The sequence below is a fragment of the Leopardus geoffroyi genome, chromosome E3 (genome assembly GCF_018350155.1).
Source record: "Leopardus geoffroyi isolate Oge1 chromosome E3, O.geoffroyi_Oge1_pat1.0, whole genome shotgun sequence".
NCBI lineage: Eukaryota > Metazoa > Chordata > Mammalia > Carnivora > Felidae > Leopardus > Leopardus geoffroyi.
Genome location: NC_059340.1, coordinates 2498248 through 2518697, shown reverse-complemented (window position 1 = coordinate 2518697; position 20450 = coordinate 2498248). Strand labels below are relative to the sequence as shown.

At 46.0% G+C, this 20450-nt stretch overlaps 1 long non-coding RNA gene and 1 pseudogene across 1 annotated transcript; one reads left to right on the top strand and one right to left on the bottom strand.

Annotated features, from left to right (window-relative positions):
* Nucleotides 1-7248: 7248 nt before the first annotated feature.
* Nucleotides 7249-9014, bottom strand: LOC123588954 (annotated as a pseudogene).
* Nucleotides 9015-10020: 1006 nt separating this feature from the next.
* Nucleotides 10021-11177, top strand: LOC123589102. Its single transcript, XR_006708164.1, has 2 exons — nt 10021-10085; nt 10759-11177. It is a non-coding gene; the product is annotated as an uncharacterized LOC123589102 (long non-coding RNA).
* Nucleotides 11178-20450: the final 9273 nt, after the last annotated feature.

Here is a 20450-nt window from a genome sequence, read left to right as displayed (position 1 = left end):
TTGTGATGCTCTCCTCTGCCCTCCAAGATAGAACAAAGAGCAGCAGATTCCCTGGATTTGACTGCGCAGGGAGCCAGAGGCTGGATACAGGACCCTGCAGTGGAGACTGAGTTGAAAGGGGAGGCTGGAGGGTGGCCTGTGAAAAGTGGGCTCCCCTTTAGCCTATATCTGAGGCTGATTCTATAAGGACTGAAAGCAATCCAGGCAGGCAAGGGCTGTTTTCTGTGTTGCACTGTTCCCTGGGCTCCTTGTTGTTATTGATAACCAGATATTCACTGATTGGGTACCTTCTCTACTCTTGATGTACCCATTCACACCCTTCTAGGTATCTGGCAATGGCACAAGAGTGGAATAACTAAGAGGTTCACAGCCACAGAAGGTTTGAAAAACACCTACTCACAAGATTTCAATGAGTTTTATTCACTAAAGCCCTTTTGAAATAATTGAGCCACTGACCAAAGGAGATGAGGGTTGTTTGACACAGTTGGGGAATGATAGGGAGCAAGGAACAAACATTAATGATAAGGGGACAGAGGCAGTTCTCCAAAGGGAGGTGCAAAGAGCAAGACTCCCGAAAGATCAGTGCCAGCCCCAGTTTTATTTAATATTCTTTCACAAGAGCTGAAGGAAGTGGGGGGCAGGTACACAGAAAGCTCAGGGTTAGCAGATAAAAGGACAGGCATGGGAAATTGATGACAGGGAGACCAGAAGATCTTAAGACTCTGTGCAGGTGGGCAGGAAGGAGGGAAATGAGATCAAATGTGAGCAAGTTCAAGGTGATAAACTTCATAAAATGGGAGCCCTTGGAGATTGCCCCCAGAATGCTGCTTCAGCAAAGTCACCGTGCTCCAGACATCACTGAGAACAACGAGAAAGGGGGTGGGGGGGAGGGAAGGCTGTCCATCACTGACACATTGTCTTCATTTACACACTTCCCCTCCTAACTCCCTGTGTTTGGGAGATGTTCTGAGCTCTAGCTCGGCAAGGCACAGTGATGCCAAGTCTGGGAACAGCTGAACTGGGGGACTGGGTCAAGGAGGGAGCCTGCTATCTGCTGAGTGGGCCATCTGGCTTGTTCAAGTGCTAATGGTCTTGTTACCTTCCAGGGGCTGACCTACAGAGAGGATAAAAGCCATAATGTTGCTATCACTTCCCGAGATGCCCTATCAACTCAAGTGGTAGATGGCCATGTTATTCTCTCCAGAACGCTTGTGTGTAATCAGTGATCTCCCGGCCCCAGTGGAAAGATTTGTGAGCCACAAATCCTGAAGGAAGAGCTGTCTACAAGCTACTTCCTATTTCTTGTGCCCTGTAGTTCAGTACCCAGTGTCAATTTCCCTGTTGTTTAGATTTCCAGCGTGAGCTCATTGCATGAATGGCCCGAGAGAACTCTCCGACCAGCTGGCTCTCCCAAATGAGCTCATTCTGCCTTTTTCACTCCTCTGTTTTCTTCCACAAGGCTGAGTGCGAGAGCGAAGGAGGGTTGGCTTTTAAACAGTATTATGTGTCATCTAAATAAATACATTTCACTGGGGAAAACATGCTAAATATGATATTCCCATGAGTCACAAAACAGCTGTGCTGGCTTTGCAGCCTCAACCTACTCCCCCATCAGTCCTGGTGATTGGAGAAGAATGAAAGAGTCACATTTCAGAACGAGTGATCCCCAGAGAAGCAGGGAGTGGTCACCTCCTGCCATTCTAAGGACGCCTTATGAACTGCTATAGAAAGCATATGAAGAATAGCACCCAAATAAAATGTGATGAGGGTCCATGGAGCTCAATACAGATTTGGAGTTCATGGACAAGAAGAGAGAGGGGCAGAGGGAGTTCTACAAAGCATAATGATCGCATCTCCCTTTGCTCTGATTCCTATTATGATTTGGAAAAATAAATCAAAGCCCACATGCCTTCCGCCCATCTGCCCCCACCACCGTCAAGTCCAAGGGATCCTGAGTTCACAAACAAATGGGGTGCTACCTGCAAAGCCACTTTGCAAAAGGCAGAGTGCTAGTGGCAGAGCTTACTTGTCATTACTGTCATATAAATGACCATTTAGGTCTGCATCTCTCTCCGTAGAGTTGGTGTGATAGTGTGGGGACACGGGAGGAGGGCTTTAGGGTAAAGTCAACCCCTAGATTTCTTAAAATGTCAGAGGGTCTTTAAGGGTGCCTTTGGCTGTGGCCGTATTGGGTGCGTTCAAAATTCAGGAGGCGTGAAAAAAAAAAAAGAGGATTTCATTTTACTCTCCCCAAATGGCAATTTAGTTCTGCATTTCCCTAACCTAATTAATGGGAGGCCACCCATGTCACTGTGGTGGAAGACTCGCTGTGACATTACCATGGTTTCCTGCTGTACTCCGCAAAGGTAAGATTGCCTATTTTCTTGAGACTCTTTTTTCAAGAACATTTGAGACTTCCCCCAGGAGAGAGCCAACAGGCAAAAGGTATAAGGATATTACCCTCAACTGTTTAGAGAGTTTTGAGGGAGATTATCCTAACAGGGGCTGTCACCTTCAAATCTTAATCCTTTTGGACCCTACAAACAGCCTACCAGGCTCCCTTTACTCACATCTGAGAACGCCTCTGGCAAAGGTAGACTGAGGACATTTCAGAGGGAATGAGCAATAAAGAGACCAGGTCTAAGATGCCAAGAAACCCTCCGTGGTCCAGCTCTCCCCACAGCCCTGGCTTTGATTTTTGATGTTCATTCCAGCTGCTCATGAATCTCTGAAGCGCGTCAGCCCTGATCCAGCGCTGAGAATTATATGTGGAATGTAGTCTTCTAATAAAAAAAAAATCTGAAATTAAATCCTTGTGTCCTTTGATAGTATCGTTCAAAAGCAAAATTGCCTGCTCAATTATCCAGACAGTACTTTTTGCCTAGGCAGAGAAAAATGACACACAACAAAGCTAATATATTTAATATTATATTTTCAGAGGCACATACCCTAGAATATCTTGGTTAGTGTAATTAATTTCGTTGAGTTGTGCCTACCAAGAATTTTTTTTTAAATTACCATGCTATCTGAATAGGTGTTACGATTATAGTAAGCCAACATTTTTTTAAAACAAAAAACTCATATTTATTGTCAAGCGATAGGAAGAAATTGAAAAAGGGATACAAATGTTACTGTGAAGGCTTGAACAACCACAATTTACTGCAAAGAGATAAAAACCACACACCTCAGCCTTATTATCACCATAATTGTGTGCCCTTTACTCATCTTATAAAATAAACGGATCATGAAATGTGAGAGCACGTTTCAAAACATACATAGAAGGTGTTAGAGTGATTTTGCGTAGGCTGCCCGACTTAATTGTAAATTGTTTTTCTTTCAGTGGGAAGGGAGAAGGTATTAATCAGTCGTGATTTCGACAAGATTGAAAGTCCATGGACTTTGGCTCCAAGAGAACTGGGCAAAGGTGCTCCTGCATCCTTCAGAGGCTTTTTTTGTTTGTTTGTTTTTTGGGGTTTTTTTTTTTTTTTTTTTTTTTAGGGATTGACGGCATTTAGTTGTTTGCTAATCCCCAGTGTGGGATTTGATAAACGTACAAGTGGCTCAGATTTTAACGAGGAACATTTCTCCTCTCACTGCAGGTAGCAAAGGGGAAAGCTAAGCCACACCGTGTGGCCCCAGGGAGCTGCAGACAGAGGATTAGGGCAGCAGCCACTGCACCAGCTGTCTTCCCACAACTTGAGAGGCTCTGGCACCACATCGAAATCTCGCTCAACACTCCTTCCCTTCCTTCCCAGTGACTTGCTCTGTGCCTCTTCCACCAACACGTTTTTATTCTTGGCAGCCAAAATAATTTATTGGTTTCCACTGTTCTCCTTGGCTGAATTCTCAAGTACACCGCCTCCCCCCTCCCTGGACAGACTGTCTATAATTCAGCTGGCATCTCATCAGCACCTTGCTGATCTTCCATTATTCCTTTCTCCAGAGTCGTGATTCTTTCTTCCTTCTCGGATCGAAGGGGAATCACAAGCACGTGGACACCGTCCACTTGGGATTCCACCGAAGTGGGATTGCACATTTTCGCTTCCTTGTTGAAAGAAGCAAAATATCTCCTTCGCAATGGATAGGGAATCAGCTTCACTCAGGCAACAAAACTGCCCATCACGGTTCCTCATTTTCCACTCGCAGCGTGACTATGAATGGTGTCCTCACCAGATGCCTTTTCTGAGCTTTGCGTCTCCTATTTGACCTGGATAATTAGTGTCATCCTCTTGTTTATGCAAAAACAAAGCCATTGTGACATAGGTTCTCTAAGTAGGTTGGGAATGGGGCCCAGACGCGTGGACCATGGGTTCTGACGGTCAAATTCAGACCGTCATCTTTGGCAATCCATCTTTCCAGGGAAACCAGTGGAAATACACGTAACTCTGATGAGCCTCACCACTGCGGACATAACAAAGTGATAACATGGAAGCGGAAATGACTCATTTAAAACAGATGTCGAATTGCACTGCGCTCTGCCTAACGGGCGTGTGTTTCATGCCACTCTCTCTTATTCTTGTAGTTTGGACCACAGACTTCCATCAGTCCATCACTTTCAATGATGGATTCCAGGGAACAGCCAGTGGGAGCATTCTGCTGCCCTGGAACAAGGGTCCGCCTTGCAGCCTCCACACATCAGGGAGCGGGTGGAGGGAGCACAGCTCACCCTCACTCAACACCCGGGGAACAAAGCACACGTTAGGAGACTCCAGAGTGCCCGCCTCCTCCTCGTCCAGCTGCAGGACCCACCAGCGTGCGTCGGGAACATATCACATCTCGGCATTTTGCTCCATAAGGTAACATTTTTTGGCAAACCCAACATGAAGGAGTTAACTTTTAAAAACACCGGCACCCAGCGAGGGACTGGAACAGGGCACCGAAGAGAGACAAACCTGGGACACATGTCTAAAAATAATACCTACATCTCCCTTTGCATCTTTAATTATTTTTACACCCCTGGTGAGCTGTCTGAGGGCTGAGGCGGGAAGGCTGTCCCAAGCCTCTCCGCAGTCCCTGACACTTGGTTGTTACTTTATTTAAAGCAGACATCAGGCGAGGGAAATGGGAGACTGAGGGTCAGGAGGGAGTTGGGGAGCATTGTCAAAGCCACCTACACTGTGGGCGGGACATCAGCTCCCTCAACAGCCTCGGGTAGAGGATTCTGAAAACCATCCAAAATTCAGCTCCCTCCCCACTGCTTTGCAGGGCTCAGGAAGGAAAAGACACTCTTCTCAACGTTGAATGTGGAGCCCCTGCCTTCCAACTGGGTCAGCACCACAGCGGTGGAGAAGACAGCCCCTCAGGATGAACCACAGTGACATACTACGGGGACAATGAAACCAGTCATTAAAGAGAATATGCTGTAGGAGGCTGCATGGCTCCTTCGTACAATAGTCAAAAACAAACACAATTCATTTATGGTGATGGAAGTCGCAATGGTGGTTATTCTTTGTGAACGCTATCATCGAGAGGTGACTCAAGAGAAGCTTCTGCAGTGCTGGCTTCTATATCATGCTCTGGATTTATGTGCTTTGTAAAGATTTATCAAGTTGTACACTTGAGATGTGTGAATTCACTATATGTAAGTTACACCTCGTTAGTTATGTCTTTTCAAGGCTTCTCTCTCCCATAAACTATGAAAAATGTCAAACATATAGAAATGTATAGGGAACGATAGCTTAAACTCTGAGTACTCATGATTTAACTTTAAAAATATTTTCCTTCAAATCTTTTTTATTTTTTATTTTTGGAGAAATAAAGCATCATCGGGACAACTGAAATCCTTGATGTATCTGTTTTTGATCCCATTGCCCGCCTTCCCTCTCCAGGGGATAATCACCATCCTGCATTCAATGTTTTTCATACCCATTCATGTTTTTACATCCTCCCAACGTAAGTATTTTGTGTAGCCATAAAAGATACACGGGGTTGTTTTGTAGGCTTTTAAACTTTATATAAATGGTACCATACAGTTTGAGTCATTTTGCAAGTTTCTTTTTCAAGCAAGAGATTTTTGTTTTGAAGCTTAGCTATATGGATCCACATGCCTCTGTTGTCCTCATTTTAACCACTATGTAGTACTCCGCTGTGAATGTAATTGCAAGTTATTTCTCCCTCCTGCTAAAGATAGACATTTGAGTTGATGGCAAAGACTGCTGGTTGCTTCCCAAACCCCCTCCCCCTTCCTCAGCAACAGACCTCACGTTATTCAGAGTAGCAACATGGCCAGTCGAAAAGACACCTTTCCTCACCTTTCTTGTTCCCAGATGTGGCTACATCTGTATTCTGGCCGCAGTAAAATAAGCAGGGGTTCCTGGGTGGGACCAAAGAGGCTGGGATTGTGACATGCCCTTTTCTTCCTCTTCTCTTTCCCTCCTCTTGTTCCTCGGAATGTGGATTTTATAGCTGGGGCTCCAGGAACCATCTTAAACCTTGGCTTGGGAAATTCTTTGAGAAGTCCTTTTGGGATTGAATTCAGTTTGTAAATTAATTGGACGAGAATCAGTATCTTTATCAAACTGAAAATTCCGGGGCGCCTGGGTGGCGCAGTCGGTTGAGCGTCCGACTTCAACCAGGTCACGATCTCGCGGTCCGTGAGTTCGAGCCCCGCGTCGGGCTCTGGGCTGATGGCTCAGAGCCTGGAGCCTGTTTCCGATTCTGTGTCTCCCTCTCTCTCTGCCCCTCCCCCGTTCATGCTCTGTCTCTCTCTGTCCCAAAAATAAATAAACGTTGAAAAAAAAATTTTTAACTGAAAATTCCTAAAGGTTGTATGTGAATTGACCCATGCATGAAAACAAAATAAAACAAAACACCTCTGGTCTTGTTTCATACTTTTCTTCATAAAGTTTTTAAAAATTTGGTATGTTCACAATCGGTCTAAATACTTTTGGTTGTTGTTGTAGTTTTCTTCTATCATGCTTGTGTGTCTTTTCCTTATATTACGTTTTCTACCTGGTTTCTATCGTTCTAGAGGAATGCTACCGGTTTTGCATTTTGATTTTACATCCCGAATATTGCTGATCTCTTATCAGCATAGGATCTCAATTTCCTGATTTGCTCAGGACAATCATGGTTTTCAACCTGTTGATCTGGCATCCCACTTGGTTTGGCAATCATCCAAGTTCCTCATTTCCGATGAAGTGATATTTCTAGCAATTGCATTTAAATGGACCACAGTGGATTGGCAAACCTCAGCTTTGTAACTCCAGCTTCTGAAATGGTGTCACCCAAGTCTCATGTGACACATCTTGGTCTTTGTGCGGTAAACAAAGTTCTCAATTGAACACACGGCTTAATGTGAAGGATGACCAGTGATAACCTCGCTTTCTTTTCCTGACTCTTTCTCCGTGCAAGGTAACTGACACCTCCCTTTACAGGCAAGCAGGGCAAGCAGGGCACCGGCTTGAACCCTCTTTGTGGCATCGTGAGAATTTGGTTTCGCCATCGTAATTATGTTAAATTTATAGTTTTCCCGCTTTTTCCAGTCTCTATAATAGCTTTTATAAGATGGGGCTCTCTCTATTCAATGAAGTTTTGTAAGAACTCATCTGTAAAACAGAATCAGCACCTTTTGTCTGTGTGTTTGGGGGTGGGAGTGTGGGATTGATGTCGAGGGTAATTTTCCATTGCTGGCTCAATTTCTTTAATGGTTGTTGGTGTATTTAGGATTTTTAAAACCTTCTTGAGTCATTGTTAGAAGTCTATATTTTTCTAGAAATCATTCACTTTATCTAAGTTTTCAAGTTTGTTGACATAAAGTTGTTCATTATATCTGCCTTATTTTCTTTTCTTTTATTCCAATTTAAAAAAAATTTCAACTGTATGTCCATTTGTATCTATTTCTATCATTGTTTATTTACCTTTTTTCCCTGATTTTTTTTTTCTTTTAGAAACTGTTTAATTTCTGCCAACCTTATTTCCATTTTGTTTGCCTTTCTGGAAGAACAGCTTAAAACCACTCACCGGTTGTTCCTACCCATTCAGTGGTCTGAGCGGTGGGAGCTGCAGACCTGAGCACTCCAGCCTTCAGTAGGGAGCTGCCATAGGGCACCTGCCCACCTTCTGATGAGTCTATGACTTCAGGTTGAGGAGCAGTGAACTCAGGAGCTGGTGAAGCCCATTCACCCTGATATTCCTCTTTGGTCACAGCCTTTTTCAGTAGCAGCCTGCTCTTCCTTTTCAATGTCTTCAGGATCTCTGCAGAAGTAGAGATCAAATATGACCTCCCATGGGTGTTCCCTGGAAATGGTGCCATGCATGCGCAGAACTTCCTGGGGCCAGCATCCACCACATCAGACCTACTGAGCATGCTCCCTTGTTGTTGCAAGGGATGGTGATCTCCGCACAGTGCAGAGCAGAGTCTTTGTTACACAGAGCGATGGTAGACAGGTTAACATAAGATGCTTCCGTGAGAGGCTGGTGGTCAGCACTGGGATCAGTAACAACCAGAGGATCTTGGCTCCCAGAAGGCTGTCTGGATGCGATTAGCAAAGGTTCCAGGAGTGAAGTGGCTGGCAATAGGAGTGGCTCCAGTAGCAGGGGACACTGCAGCCAGCTCACTGGCCAGTACCCCTGGATGATATGACACTGACATCAACCGGGTTTTCAGTGGCAACAATGGCACCAGCTGCCAGCAGAAAATTCTCTTAGGTTCTCTTCAGATTTATGTTGTAGACACCATCACTTTTCCTTTGTAGACGTACTGTTCCATTTAGAAGTCAAGGTTGATGCCACCTAAGTGGGTTCCTGCTGCAAAGAATTTGAGGACATCCTCCTCCTTCATTTGCAGGACATCAAGGGCTCTGGATCTTGTGACGGTTTCCCTTTAAGTTATGACAGGAATGCAGAACAATACCGTACGGACCCCTCTGTGGGTGGACTGAAAGGTTCCATCCATTTTTAAATCTTGCTAAAGGCTTGTCTATTTTATTTGTTTGATTTAAAAGCCAGTTTTTGTTATTTTGTAATATTATTTCTCCTTTATCCTGCTTTTCTATTTCACTCATTTTCATGAATTGTAATTTTTTCTCTGTTAAGACAAAAAGAGTAGCATTTTAACATAAGCAATAGTTCATTGCATTTGCCAGTATATTTCATGAATTTTTGTGTTGTTTCTTGTTTTTCATGCCTTTCTTCCTTGTCCACTTCCCTCTGACATTGAGTATCTGGCGGTAATATAGTCTCTTATTTGTTGTATATCTGAAAATATCTCTGCTTTGCCTTGACTACTGAATGATAGTTTAGCTGGGTATAGAATCCAGGGAAGGTGTTTTTAAGAAGGTTTTCTTTGCTGTACTTATTACATTTTATAATTATATACATTATGTAATTATTTGAAAAATTCCCATCTCCCACCAGAATGACTTTTGTTTGTTTTGTCCACTACTGTGTGTCCTGGTCTCTAGAACAATGCCAGGCACATAGTAAGCACTCAATAAATAGTACTGAATGAATGAATGTAAGAATGAATGAATCCCTCACTGGACTTTCTGTTCTCTGAGGGCAAGGTGGGTGTCTTACTGTCCAGGGTTGAGTTCCACTGACTTGCCTAGTGCCTGACATAGTAAGAATTAAATAAACATTTGTTGATGAATAAATGAATTCACCCAAGTTCTAAAACCAAAGAATAAAAATAGTACTCTTGGAAACTAGAGCCTTTTGAAAAAGCAACCTTTGGAGTCTTCTAGGTCTTCATTTTCTTTTTTAAAGTTTCTCCCCTGGGGTTAGCTGCAAGGGAGTTGGGGACAGAGAGGGGACTTTCATGAAACCAAGGCCCTCCCTGGAGTGTTCCCTTTTACCAAATCTGCACAAACCTTCCAAGACCTCTTCCTAGAAAGGATAATGTTGCCCAGCTTAACATGGAGCCTGGTTGAAACCTTGTTTCTAAACAGACTGTACTGCATCATCACCAGTGGCTCCTTTAAGGGAAAAGGGTGTCACAATAGGAAAGATGACATCCAGGTGCAGACTGCATGGATGGTCACAGTGACTAATAAAATATTCAGCAGTTGCTGCTGTGGCCTCAGCAAGGACGTGCAGCAGAGCCAGCTGATGCCTGAGTGTGAGGAAGTGCGCCGGGATTCGTGGTAAGGCCCATTTAGGAAGGAGTCGGGGGCCTCCGAGGCCCATTGTACAGGAGGCATTTAAAGAGTTGGCCCCCTGAGAGCACTAATGTGCTTCGATTTGGCCATTTATGAAAGGGAAGGGACTATTAGGACTCAGAAAAGATGTCTGGCCTGCACCATTTAGAGGACACAGGGGTCACCTGTGTGTCAACAGAGTAAAAGGGTCATTCATAAAGCCCTACATCTATTTGTCAGCCCTACAACGGAGCTCACCACGCGGGAGGCAGTGTGGCAAGAGAGGCGCTATTGCGTTTCTCTACTTCCTGGTCAATTCTAACAATTTGCAATTGAATGTTGCTCTCATGGATGTGTGGTCCCAACTCCAGATAGTTTCCATAGGCACAGATGGCTCCCAGTCCTGCTCAATCCGCCCCCTTAATTGAACGAGGCCAATAATCTTGTAGCCGACGCCCTCTGCCAGTTGGTGATGGGGCTACAGTGCATATCTCTGCCTCTGGACACTCGCAAGACCTCACCGCTCACTGACAGCCAAGTTCGAAAGACACAAAAAGAGTGGAGAAAAACGAGTTTTAAAGATGCCAAAGCTAACGTGTTAGCAAGATTTTAAAAACATGTTTCCCTTGGCTTGTGGAGAACAGAGAACAGACCTTTTCTCAAACTGCTTCTCTTTCAGCCGTGACGTCTTCTCTGAAACATGGAAGTTATATAAACAGAAAAAAACGTCCCTTCCAAATATTGGTTCAGATGCAGGAAGTACACAGTTGCCAAAGGAGATGAACAAACTAGGAATCAGAAAAAAGCAAATTATTCTTGAAGGCATCAAAGTAGGTTTCCCAAACAAAGGAGAGTGCTATTTCTTTGTTAAGGAAGAAAAAAAAAAGCCATTATGGAACAAACGTTACCCTTTAATGTCGATGTACGACAATAACGCTTTCGCTCTGATCTGCGATCTGTCTTTCTTGCCATTCTCCAACTTCGGTGTCCTCCAGAAAGGGATTTACTGAGTGGCTTTACACATCTTTCAAGTAAAGATTAACAACAACAATAATAATAAAGTAATAAATTGGCCACGAATCTTGGCACAACCTGAAACCATATGTTCCGAGAGTTGCTTCATTCACTGCCAATTAAGTTTCCTTCCCCTCCCCCCCAGCACACAAAATGAGACCTTTTTCTGGGATCCAACAAATAGCTTCAGGCATGTGGGCATCTTGATGGAGTCTCTTCTTCTCTTTGGAGGATCAAATCCCAGCCAGCTTTGTTTGAAGTTCAGAGCCCTGCATGGCATCTGAGAAGTGTTAATAAAATAGGAGTGCATGTGTGAAGTGACTCTAAAATTCCCAAGACTTCATCCCAGGAGGGAAGCGTAACAACGACTCACTCACTTTAACAACACCACCGCCACAGAGGATGGTCTACCAGTCACCCTGACACGATGGAATCACACGTGTCTTCGGGCCCCAGGCCACCCGAAGAACTCAGGTGCGGGCATCAGTACATTCTCTGCCTCTCTTCTAATCAACGTCCTGTCCAGACGGTCACCAGCCCTCTCTGCAGCAAAAGCCACTGAGCATTTGGGTATAAACATAGCTTGTTTGTCTTGTGTTAGTGCAGCCTTGCAAAACACAGATGTTTTCCTTTTAATCCTGTTTGTGCTCTGCGATGGTCACACTTGGTGTCATTTGGCTGCAGGAATCCCCTCTAGGAATGATCCTGCAAGAAACAGCCTGTGCATGGAGCCATCTGATTTGGGGCAGTTCCCCGCTTCTGTGCAAAGCTGAGCACAGTTAATTTATTGGAACAGAATGGGATATATGAGAATGAACATATAAATACCTTTTTTTTTAAAGGCAAACTAATCATAGAATCTAATCATCTGGACCTACAAGGTAAGTTTATGATTACGTGTGTGTGTGTGTGTGTGTGTGTGTGTGTTAACGTTTATTTATTTTGAGAGAGAGGGAGAGTGAGGGGCAGAGAGAAAGAAGGATAAAGAACCCCCAGCAGGCTCTACATCATCCACACAGAGCCTGCTGAGGGGCTTGAAGTCTTGAACCGTGAGATCATGACCTGAGCCGAAATCAAAAGCCAGATGCTTAGCCAACTAGGCCACCCAGGTGCCCCAGCTGATGGCTCTGTTTCATGTACTTTTGGATTTTCACTCCTCCACCAGGATTTCTTGGCTCTCCCCAGAGACACGGCATGTCTTCAGAGTCAAGAGCTCAGACTAATGGCGAGCAGTCTGGGTTCAAGACCTGGACCTGCTGCTCCCTAGCTGTGTGGCCTGAGGCAAAGCACCTTACCTCTCTGGGCTCTTTCTTCATCAGTAAAGAGGAGCAAGTATACGTAGCTATGCCACAGGGCCGTTGTGAAGATTAAGGGGGACACTTCCCAGAGGCACATGGAGTAAACGTGTAATACATGTTTGTAATTCTTTTTGTCTGTGTCCCTCATTTCAGGCCTTGATCTTGATCAGCCGCAAGAACCAGCTCGAGGCTCGGAGCCTTGTAATGAAGCAGACTGTGTGTCTACTTCCCACAGAAATGCCCACCTTGTCCCTCCTTTGGATCAAGGAGTGAAGTCCGCTGTGAACCACAGAATTATCACAAAGCGCATGTCCCCGGGGGGCTGGGGTGCAAATTGTGGATTAGCTGTAGAGAGAGGGTCGGTCCTCGATGAATCGGACACGGGGCAGATCAGTCTGGACGTGCAAAGGAAGATCCAGATTCAGGGATGGTTAATTAAGAGCCTACTCTGTGCTCAGAAATTTGTTAGGTCTATTTTCACGTGTGGTTTTGTGTAACACCCGTGACAAATCTATAGCACAGGTACCATTATGATTTCCGGTCTATAGACGTAGGGGAAGCTAACCAATTTGTCCGCCATCCAAAAGTTGCCCTCCGCCTGCGGGATGAAGTCCCAGACCCCAGGGATGTTCCGCAGCCTGGCCCTCCATCTATCCACCCCCATTTCTCCATCCCCCTGCCTTATCCCTCACTGTCACCCAAAGGAAACCGGCTTTTTTTCCCCCTACCTTAAAGGAGACTGAGACTCCCACATCCAGCAATACAACCAGCAGAAAACCCAACCCCCCGAAGGACTGAACTCTAGTGATAGTCTTTACTGACAATTTCCCATGGAAGGGCCTTCACACACAGAGGGATGTCCTAAAAACCCACTTTCCATGCTTCTCACCTCAAAGCCCTGGTTCTTCCGGGAGCTGTTCCCCCCATCCTCTTCTCTCCTTCATTAATTCTTTAATGCCAGTCCTTTGTTCCCTCTTTCCTGCAACCCCACCCCCACCCCCGCCCCATCCTTCCTCTAGTAGAGGAAAGTGATCACCTCTGGCCTTTGACCCCGGGGCCTGTCCCCTCCCCGCACAGCTCAGCAGGGCAAGGCCAGCAGGAAGGTGTTTGAAAGACTGCAAATATGTATGCTAACTTTTTTGTCCTTTATCTGATTTGCCTTGCATTCTAGCAACACTGTGATGGGGGATCGGTTTCCTGCGTGGGCCTCGCGGGGTCTCTTCTCTGAGACTCACTCTGCCCAGGCAGCTTCTTTATCATTCCTCTGCCTGGTGGTCACCATGTGATGTTGGATTATATTCAACTCCCGCCTTATTTTGAGTTTCCTCTTTTTTTTTTAACTTTGTAAAAATTATTTTATGTTTATTTATTTTGAGAGAGGGAGAGAGAGAGAGAGAGCACGTGCACAAATGGGGGAGGGGCAGAGAGAAGGAGAGGCAGAATCCCAAGCAGGTTCTGCACCATCAGCACAGAGCCCAAGGCAGGACTTGATCCCATGAACCACAAGATCATGACCTGAGCAGAGGTCAAGAGTCGGAAGCTTAACCGACTGCGCCACCCAGGCTCCCCTCGAGTTTCTTGAGGGCCCCACAGCCAACTCTCCGCAGAGGATGGCTTCTGCTGTTCTTTAGGAGTGCCTTAAGCAAATGAAAATTGATTCTTCTCAACGACAAAAAGACAAGAGATGGGCTGTTACTGGTGTTGCCTCAGCAGCCACTGGGAGTCAGGGCCCGCCTCTCCATGGTCCTGCAGACTTTCCCTTGCCCTGGGAGCCCCGTCACGGCAAGATGGCCCTGGGGTTCTAGATGGAGCATCTGTGTTCAAGGGAGGGGAAATAGGGAGCCGAGGCAAGCAGCTCTCTGAACTTTAGCCAGGAATGCAACGGCTTTCCTAGAACTTGGCCTTGTCTTGGACATGAACCAAGGTGTTGCATCGGCCATCACTGGGTTGCGAGGCCTTCCCCAGCTTGTTTAACGGGGTCTTGTGATCTGATTTGTTTTTGCATTTATTTGATTTATTTTTCTATCACAGTGAAACTCACATGACATACAGTGACCATTGTAAAGGGAATAATTCAGTGGCATTTACTAGGCATGCAGCTTCCACCTCCACCTAATTCCGAGGCATTTTCACCCCCCGGAAAGGAGACCCTGAGCAGTTGCTCCTCACTGTCTCCGCCCTCTGCTTTCTGGTTCCAGGGATTTACCTAAACTGCACATTTCTTATAAGATGGAATTCTACAACATGTGACCTTTTGCATTGACATCTTTTACTTGGCATCCTGTTTTTGAGGTTCACCCACAAAGTATCGTCTATCGGAACTTTGTTCTTTTTTTTTTTAATTTTGTTAAAAAAATATTTCATGTTTATTTTTGGAGAGAGAGAGAGACAGAATGTGAGCGGGAGAGGTGTAGAGAGAGAGGGAGACACAGAACTCAAAGCAGGCTCCAGGCTCTGAGCTGTCAGCACAGAGCCTGACGCAAGTCTCGAACTCATGGACTCACAGACCGTGAGATCGTGACCTGAGCCAAAGTTGGTTGCTGCTCAATCAACTGAGCCATCCAGGTGCCCCAGCATTCTGTTTTTTTTTTTTTTTTTTTTTTATGGATAAATGATTTTTGTATTGTATGGATATACCATAATTCGTTTGCCCATCCATCTGTTGGTGGACATCTGGGCTGTTATCATGTCTCTCGAGCCTAGGCATGCTGGCTCCCAGCTGTGGACCTCTGCAGAGTGGCCTGGGCCCCAGAGTAAAGAGGTGCATGGAGGAGGCTCCAGAAGGAGGGTGGGGGGACTGAGCCTGGGTGACTCCGTCAGTCAAGTGGCCGACCTCGGCTCAGGTCATGATCTCACGGTTCGTGAGTTTGAGCCACACATGGGCTCGCTGCTGTCATGGGCTCGCTGCTGTCATGGGCTCGCTGCTGGCTCCCTGCTTTGGATCCTCTGCACCCCCCATACCTTCCCCACTTCTGCTCTCTCTCAAAAATAAATGAAACATTTCTTTTTAAAAGAAGGCTCCATATGGGGCGCCTGGGTGGCGCAGTCGGTTAAGCGTCCGACTTCAGCCAGGTCACGATCTCGCGGTCTGTGGGTTCGAGCCCCGCGTCGGGCTCTGGGCTGATGGCTCAGAGCCTGGAGCCTGTTTCCGATTCTGTGTCTCCCTCTCTCTCTGCCCCTCCCCCGTTCATGCTCTGTCTCTCTCTGTCCTAAAAATAAATAAACGTTGAAAAAAAAAAATTAAAAAAAAAAATAAATAAAATAAAAGAAGGCTCCATAAATGTCCATCAACTGATGAATGGATAAAGAAAATGTGGTCACCAAATCCGGCCATTTGCAGCAACGTGGATGGAACTGGAGGGTATCATGCTAAGTGAAGTAGTCAGGCAGAGAAAGACAGGTACCATATGTTTTCACTCATTTGTGGGTCCTGAGAACAGAAGACCATGGGGGAGGGGAAGGGGGAAAAATGTTACAGAGAGGGAGGGAGGCAAACCGTAAGAGACTCTTAAATACAGAGAACAAACTGAGGGTGGATGGGGGGTGGGGGGGAGGGGAAAGTGGGTGATGGGCATTGAGGAGAGCACCTGTTGGGATGAGCACTGGGTGTTGTATGGAAACCAATTTGACAATAAATTATATTTAATAAGTAAATAAACATTAAAAAAATTTTTTTAATGAAAAAAGGAGGCTCCAGGCATGCCCCAGTTGCCTGAGGGAGCAAGGATGATCCTGGGACGGGGAGCCACTTGGGGGCCTATTGGAAAGCATCTTCGCCTACTTCCCAACGCTGCGGCAGCCCTGTGATTACCTGCCTTCTGGGAGCATTTGCCTTCTGCGTGCACTTAGAACCACCAAGGAAGCAGTACTATCTTAACCTGGGGTCATCCAATCCAGGACTGCCTTGGCTGGAGCCCAACCAAGAACATTCCTCAGCACCGGTGTCATTTTATGTCGTTCTTATTAGTAATCACATAGGATTCATAGCCGGTTGACTTTTACTCTTGCCAGAGGCTGATAAATTGGCCAGACGCAAGGATCATTCTTCAATAATTAAAAGCCTTTATGGCTTCCAGGAAGAAGCAAATTTGTGAGTATCCACCATGGATCCGTACAACGCTCCTCCCTGCCGATCAATGTCTGCGTCCGCTGCTAGCTGGTGAACTGTTCACCTTTGACTTGGTCTCTGGAACCTCAGTTCAGCCGTCCGAAGGCAGTACTCTCTGCAGAGATCAGGCGCTTTCACGTGTCCCCTGGCATTTGCCTGTGGACTAATTGGTCCAGGGGAGTCAAAGTGTGGTCCCCGAACGGGCTCAGCATCTAGGAGGTTTGCATGGAGCTACCGTTTCGGCCCTTTCCAATTTCCTGCTCTGGAGCCGAACGCACCTAGCACACCCAGCACACCATCCTGGGCCCCTAGGGAAGGACCCTGTCTTCCTAGGAAAAGACCCAGGAAGAAAATGCCCAGCTATCAGCTTATGACAAGGGAAGGGAAGGGCTAGACAATGGTATACAAAGGCACCAAATGGACAAGTATGGCCCAAGATGACTTAACTTCTCAAGTATGGCCCAAGAGCGGAGATTTTGTTTCAGAGTGAGCCATCACTGCATGTGCTTAAGAGCTCTGGTTTTTGAGTCAAAAAGACCTGAGTCTGATTCCCGCCTCTGCCACTTAATAGCTGGGTGATCCTGGGTGAGTAACATAACCCCTCCGAGTCTCTGTTCGACCTCACGAGGAGGAGGTAGGAAAGCCTGTGAAGCGCGGTGCCTGCCACAGGGCGAGAGCACGGCAAACCGCAGCTGTTAACAATTCTCGTGACTCTTCACGTCCTCGCTTCACTTGCCCCTGTGGATCTAGACAGATCTGCCGGCACCCCACCTCTCCAAACCTCCCCCATTTCAGTCATTCCAATCCAAGGTTTTATGGACTCAACTCTCGCCAGGGCATTTTTCTTAGGGGGCCCTCTTTGCCAGGATGGGCTGAAGATTATAAAGTGTGGTTAAGAGTTTCAAGGTCAAACCTAGTACTTCCTATGAAAATAAAAGATGGCAGTACATTACGTTGTCAAGTTAATACAGTGTGATGGAGCATCTCCAGACTGCACATCCTGGAAGACTGTAAAAGTCTAATAGATTTAGGGTAACTGTACCTCGGGGAGCGTATTAGACAGCGCTCATCAATGGATCAAAACTGTCTTGGATGCTCCCTTCCCAGGGAACAGCAGTGGCCCTTAAATGATTGCTTTCCCTTCAACAACCTGGAGATAAATTGTGCTTCATACATTAACTTCACACGAATGGGCCACTTATTTTGACTGGAGAGTGCACCTTATTTTACCCCAAATGAAAAGGCATATCCTTTGAAAGCCAAATTCTGCATTCTTTAAAATTACTGCGAAATGACATAATGCCATATTAACTCCCTCCCCGTAGCTCTATCTCTGCTGATCTCAGATGTGTTTGGACACATTTAGCATCGTGCCCCTGTTGGTGAAGTGTCTTTAATTATTCCGAAGGATGTTCTGATGCATTTAAGTTTTAATCAGGTGTACGATTAGCCGGGTGTAAAGTTTGTATATATGCTCCTAGGAAGACATCATTTCGATGAGCTTTTATCCCGGGAAGAAATGCCGTTGTACAACGAAAATGGTAACAGAAATAACCTAACTGGACCACACAGACGTTTTAAGAGTTGCCACGTGAACTCATGGATTTATTTTCCTCATTTCGCACATTCCTAAAATTGCATACGCTTTCACAGTCCGAACAGTCACTGAGGAGCCATCGTTCCAACGAGCTGAGGTTGGATGAGGAATAGCGCTTGACAGGTTCTTGTCCCCCGCTTCTCATGCATCTCCCTGTTAGCTGGGATTTAATCTCTGCCAGGGGGAGGACTGCTCACATTGAGTAATTTCTATCCCCTCTAATTTAAATAGACAATGCCTCACGGTACCCCTCAGGGACCAGGCAGGCGGATGGAGCATCCGTTACCAGGGTCTTGACACCTTGCGTTCAGAGACGAGATGCTGTGGGAGAAGGTGTGCCCCTCACTTCTGCCACGAGTTTGTCCAAACAGTCCTAGGCCAGCCCAGATCACGGGGGAAGGGAAACAAGCCCCATCTCCTGATAAGAGGACGGTCGAAACGTGCAGCCGCCTCGAATCCACCACAGCAATCCCAAACACGGGGACCGTTACCATTGGAAGCCCTTTGTTACACCACACATGCCTATTTGCAGGTTCCACCAAGCCAAGAGCAGCTTAGAGTCATTTCTAGACACTGTACGAGATAAATTTTTGATTTGCCCCTGTTCCTCATCCTCCATTGCCAAGTGATTGCCAAGGATCACTAAAGCTGGTCCATTTTACTTTCCAAATATTGTGCAGATTTCCACTTCTCTCCGACCCCACCACCATCACCACCATCACCCTGTTCACTGCCACCACCACCATGATCATTATCACCATCGTCACCACCACCACCATAATCCCAACTCCCTTATTGTGAGTCCCTCCATGCAACAAACTGAATGTTGGTATCCCCATCCCCCAGATCCCTATGTTGAAATCCTACCTCCCACTGGTATGGTACCAAGAGGGAACACACTTGTGAGATGACGTGGGATTCGTGCCTTTATATAAAAGAGGCCCCGATATGCTCGCTTTCCTCTGCCACCATGTGAGGACACCAGGAAGCACGTGTCTGTGAGCCAGGAAGCAGGTACTCACCACACACAGAATCTGCCAGCAGCCTGATCTTGGACTTCCCAACCTGGCAACCGAGAGAAATATTTGCTGTTAAGCCCCCAAGTCCGTGATACTTTTAAATATTTTTAAAATGTTTATTATTTATTTTGAGAGAGAGAGAGAGTGCACAAGCAGTGGAGGGGCAGAGAGAGAGGGCAAGAGAGAGAGAGAGAGAGAGGGAGGATCCCAAGCAGGCTATGCACAGTTGGCGAGGAGCCCAGTGTGGGGCTTGAACTCACAAACCGTGAGATAATGACCTGAGCTGAAATCGAGAGTCAAATGCTGAACGAACTGAGCCACCCAGACGCCCCTGTAGTCTGTGATATTTTTGTTATAGCAAAAATATAACTGGACTGAGACGCCAGCCCACAACGTGATGTTAAAAGTACATTCGCTAATGATTGCTCACTAACAATTTCACATACTTTAGACTTCTTATCCCAGAGAGATGTTAAAGCTTCCTAAGGGCAAAGGCTGGATCTTTTCCTTCTCTGAAATAACATGGACATAAGAGCTTTCTGGTGGGCTGGAAATATTCTGAACCTTGGTCGCAATCGGGGTTACATAGGGGTGTACATGTGCCCCGAGCCCCATACGGTACTGCACTGTATTTCACTACACCTCAGTAAAACTGAAGACGACAGTAATGATCTGATGATTTATTAAACACCCACTAGGTGCCAGGCACTGGGCTTATGGGCTTTATGTATATTATTTTTATCCTCATACGAACTGGGTGAGGTTGATAACATCCCCCCTGGACAGTTGAACAAATTGAGGTTCAAAGACATGAGGTAGTTTGTCCAGAGTCACATGGTTGGTCAGTTCTGGAGTCTCGAGCCACATTCAGGCAGATTCGACTGTGAATCTTTTGTTCTTCTCAGCTGAAGTCACCAAGACCTCAAGGGAAAAAGAAACACACACACACACACACACACACACACACACACACACACATACACCTGTACACACATTTATTCAAGATGAGCTTTCAAACTAAAACTCCAAAGTACATCTTGTAAAGAATAACAAATTCATCCTCCCAAGGAAATACAAACACAAGAGCAATCTGAACGGACTTGCCAAGGATGAACCCGGAACAGAGCTTCCCAACCCCTAACGTGCACCGAACCACCTGAGTGTCTTGCTAAAAGACAGATTCAGGTTGAGAACATCTGGAGGGGGAGAAGGTCCACCTTTCTCACGAGCTCCAGGGGATGGCAGGGCTGCTTCTCTGTGACCCGAACTTTACAAAGTCAAACATCAGAGCACATTTCCATGCACGTGGGATCAATCAAATCATTAGCAAAACAC